General features: G+C 39.2%; 1 pseudogene; it reads left to right on the top strand.

The window, feature by feature from the left end:
- Window positions 1-836: 836 nt before the first annotated feature.
- On the top strand, window positions 837-2,857 carry LOC109381725 (pumilio homolog 3 pseudogene; annotated as a pseudogene).
- Window positions 2,858-5,031: the final 2,174 nt, after the last annotated feature.

Raw genomic sequence — 5,031 nt, 5'->3', positions numbered from 1 at the left:
TTTTTTCTGGATATTTTCTGCTCAAATATATTATTTAATTAAACATTTTAATGCATTATTCTAATGCAAATTGTAAATGAATTTTTTGATTAAGGCAAAAATTTGTACACAGTTCATTAAAAGCAATAAAGTGAAAAAGGTGATTCCTATTTTTTGTTCTTGTCTTTTTCTTATTTGTTAAATCTATTTTATTAGATTTTTTGGAGATAAAATTATACTTTTGTGAGCTAGATAGTCATTCTAGAATCTTCAAAATTCCAGTTTGGACTGAAAAGTTAGAAAACAAAAAACCTCAAAATTAAATTTAACATAAAATGACGGCGTTGAGTGTATTATCTATTTCTAGCACTCAAATTTATTTTTATTTTCCTTACAACTTAACTATATATTTTAAGTGTTTGATATATATACATGTATATATATATGTTATTTTTTTATTCAACATTTTATTATTTATAATGGGACAGGGGCCATTTTGGCTCTGTTCTATGTTTTGCTGAAGACATTCATATTTATTCTTTCACATTCTAAGTGAACATATGCAACAATTAAAACTAAACCATCAATTCTTTAAATAACTATATTTATTATTAGGAAATGACAATTATTTATTAGTAAATAACAATTAGTAGAAGTCATACAATGTAATATATGAGAACTCTACTTTATATTTTAGACTTCTCTTTTGTAATAGAAACCAAGAAACACAATTCAATATAGAAAAATACAAATTTGTATACTATTCTGTGACTATGAGGTTAAAATCAAGAAATATGGTGAGGAGCCAGGACCTGCGGCGGCCTGGGATTCACGTGTTCGAGTTGCTATGATGGAAGTTCAAAGCAAAAAACAAATTTACAGGAAAAAGTACAAAGACATCACAAGAAAAAAACAGATTTCGTAAAAACAGTGATTCTGGTTCTTCAAAGACGTTCCCAAGAAAAGTTGTTAAGGAAGGTGGACCTAAAATCACACCTAAGAACTTTGAGAAAAGTGCCACAAAGCCAGGGGAAAAGGGTGTGAAGCAGTTCAAGAATAAGCAGCAAGGGGATAAAATACCAAAGAATAAATTCCAGTAGGCAAACAAATTCAGCAAGAAGAGGAAATTCCAGCCGGACGGGAAAAGCGATGAATCAGCAGCCAAGAAACCCAAGTGGGATGATTTCAAAAGGAAGAAGAAAGAAGTGAAGCAAAGCAGACAACTTAGTGATAGAACCAACTATGACGTTGTTGTTCGGGCAAAGCAGACTTGGGAGATCTTACGAAGAAAAGACTGTGACAAAGAAAAAAGAGTGAAGTTGATGAGTGATCTGCAGAAGTTGATTCAAGGAAAAATTAAAACTATTGCATTTGCACATGATTCAACTCGTGTGATCCAGTGTTACATTCAGCATGGTAATGAAGAACAGAAAAAACAGGCTTTTGAAGAACTGCGAGATGATTTGGCTGAATTAAATAAAGCTAAATATTCCAGAAATATTGTTAAGAAATTTCTCATGTATGCGAGTAAACCCCAGATTGCAGAGATAACCAGAAGTTTTAAAGGCCACGTGAGGAAGATGCTCTGGCACGCAGAGGCCTCGGCCATTGTGGAGTACGCTTACAATGACAAAGCCATTTTGGAGCAGAGGAACATGCTGACAGAGGAGCTCGATGGGAACACATTTCAGCTTTACAAGTCAGCAGATCACCCAACTCTGGACAAAGTATTAGAGGTACACCCAGAAAAACTAGAGCTTATCATGGATGAAATGAAACAGATTCTAACGCCAATGGTCCAAAAGGAAGCTGTGATTAAGCACTCATTGGTACATAAAGTATTCTTGGACTTTTTTACCTATGCACCCCCAAAGCTAAGATCAGAAATGATTGAAGCCATCCGTGAAGCAGTGGTATACCTGGCTCACACACACGATGGTGCCAGAGTGGCCATGCACTGCCTGTGGCATGGCACTCCCAAGGACAGGAAAGTGATTGTGAAAACAATGAAGACTTATGTTGAAAATGTGGCTAATGGCCAATATTCCCATTTGGTTTTACTGGCGGCATTTGATTGTATTGATGATACTAAGCTTGTGAAGCAGATAATCATATCAGAAATTATTAGTTCCTTGCCTAACATGTTAAATGACAAATACAGAAGGAAAGTCCTATTGTACCTACTAAGCCCCAGAGATCCTTCACATACAGTACGAGAAATCATTGAAGTTCTGCAGAAAGGAGATGGAAATGCACACAGCAAGAAAGATACAGAGATCCGTCACCGAGATGGAAATGCACACAGCAAGAAAGATACAGAGATCCGTCACCGAGAGCTTTTAGAATCCATCTCTCCAGCTTTGTTAAACTACCTGCAAGGCCACGCCCAAGAAGTGGTTCTAGATAAGTCTGCCTGTATGTTGGTTTCTGACATTCTGGGAGCTGCCATCGGAGACGTTCAGCCTGCCATGAATGCCATCGCCAGCTTGGCATCAGCAGAACTGCACCCTGGTGGCAAGGATGGAGAGCTTCACATTGCAGAACATCCTGCAGGACATCTTGTTCTGAAGTGGTTAATAAAGCAAGATAAAAAGATGAAAGAAAACGGAAGAGAAGGTTGTTTTGCAAAAACACTCATGGAGCATGTTGGCATGAAGAACCTGAGGTCCTGGGCTAGTGTAAATTGAGGTGCCATTATTCTTTCTAGCCTTCTCCAGAGTTCTGATCAAGAAGTTGCAAACAAAGTCAAAGCAGGACTGAAAAGCCTGATTCCCACATTGGAAAAAAACAAAAGTAACAGCAAAGGAGTAGAGACACTACTTGAGAAACTGTCCACATAGGTGGAAACAACAAGATGGAATCATTTTTGCTCTTCTGATCTGTTTTCCCAGTGCGGAAAAGAAGGGCTAGGGTCCACCTTACTGGTAATTTTGGTGCTCTGTTTAGGAGTTTCTTTTTTATATAAGAATTTATTTATAAAATAGTTTCTAGGGCCAGCCAAGTGGCGCGATGGTTAAGAACTGGTTTGGGATGCCAGAGGGCCCCGGTTCAGATCCCACATATGAGGGCCAGCGACACTGCCCTCTCTGGCTAAGATGCTGAAAAACAGCTCAACCTGGAGCTGGGCTGCCATGAGTCGCTGGTGACGGCGTAGACTGTAGCCCCTGTGGCAATGGGTTGCCATGGGCTACCATGTGTAGCCAGCAGCCAGCGTGAGCGGCCAGCAGCCTGCATGAGCGGCCAGCAGCTGCAGTGAGCAGCCAGCAGCCACAGTGAGTGGCCGTCCAGAAGCCTACAACTGATCTGCCTCGCCTGGGAAGAGCGCAATGATGGTGCCAANGCTGCTCAGCTTGGGCTGGACTCGAACTGCTGTTGCTCAGAGCTCAAACTCTTGAGCGAGCTCTTAACCAACTGAGCCACTCGGCTGGCCCTTTATAACCCTCAATTTTTTATGATGCAGGTGTTAGAAATCGAATTGCCCCCCTTTGCTTAGAGTTCTTTATCCCATTCCTTCTCCTAACTTCAAAATCCTGAAAACTGTTAATATTCAGCAAAAATTCTACCTTAATTCCCAAGTCTCTTGGTAGCTAGGACCTACACATTCTCCCTTTTTTCACTGAAACCTAATATATTTCCTTTGTTTCTCTAAGAAAATACACCCTAGCGTCTATTATAATTATCTGTGAGCACGCCACCCTCTTCCAGACGCCTGAGGGCCACACTCAAGCAGCCTAGAGACCGCAGAACCAAGATCATCAGTTTGCCCCTCCCAGACTTCGGTAAGAGCACCCCCCAGCCACAGGCCCAGGCAAGACCCACTCTTGGCGAAGTGCAACAGAGTTTGTACATCTTTCATTTTCAGCACCCCTTAGCTCCCATGTGATCACACCCAGAGGCCTCACTTCCCTCTCCCACCAGGTGAGTGGCCTGTCTCTCACGCTGGCCTTTTACCTGGGATGGTCCCCTTTAGGTACGGCACACGGACCATGTTTCGTTTAAGCGCTTTGAGAATGAAAAGGATACTATTTAAAATTACAACAGGCATAAATCAGAACAGTCCTGGCCAACTGAGATGTATGTTCATCCCAACTTAATGTAAAACTACAAATCTTAAATATATCCTATTGGCCTTTACAAACCATTTCTCCTGTCCTTGGAAGAAGACGGCTTAGGAAGTAAGGCAGAACTGGGTTCTAAGCTTACCTCCACTACTCACAGCCGGTGTGATATTGGAAAGCTGCCCTGGAGTAATTTTCCCATCTCCAGGATGGACTACACAGACCATCCTTTCTAGGTCACTTTGAAGTCTAATTTCACGTAAGTGAAAGTCTCTGGTGCATAACAGGTGCACAGTAAAAATTTGTGTTCCTTCTTTTCATGCCACCATTTTTATCTCCAATTAGACAAATTTCTCTTTCTAGTTGTTACCCGTATTTACAATTTTCAGGAAACAGCACAGTACCTGACCCTAGGCACTTAAAAATCTATATAATTACTATGATTATTTCTATTCTGCAGGTTTGTTTGTTTTTATTCTCAAAGTGAGAGATTATTTTTTTCATGTCGGTTCTGGTTTTAAGTTAGAATTAACCTTCTCTGTTCTTTCACACTCTTTGCATTAAGGAAAATGTGTAGTTAAGAATATCTAGAGACACAGTGCTTTTTTACTTGTGCACCATCTATAAAGATGTTTATTACAAATTTTACTAAAAATGTGGCAAAAGAAATGAGAAACAGCACGATTATCCATCAGTTTGGAAATGGTTAAATAATTAGTGGTAGTTCCATACTATTGAATATTATATAGTTTTTAAAGGAATAATTTAAAAAATACATCACGTACAGCACTCTGATAAACACATGTAAATGAAAGGACAAAATAAATTTGCAGGTTAAATATTTCTGGTAAGATATTCTTAAAAAGAAAAGGAAAGGAAAGACAAAGAAAATGAGTACATTTTAATGAAAGTAGAGAAAATTTTCTAGATTGAAAACAAATAGTTAATTCTAAGAACATAGAATTAGTGAGAGATTACTATTTTTGTATATTCC

Source organism: Hipposideros armiger, unplaced genomic scaffold, assembly GCF_001890085.2.
Source record: "Hipposideros armiger isolate ML-2016 unplaced genomic scaffold, ASM189008v1 scaffold_52, whole genome shotgun sequence".
Lineage (NCBI taxonomy): Eukaryota > Metazoa > Chordata > Mammalia > Chiroptera > Hipposideridae > Hipposideros > Hipposideros armiger.
The sequence above is the reverse complement of the archived record's forward strand: the minus strand, read 5'-3'. Positions and strand labels throughout refer to the sequence as shown.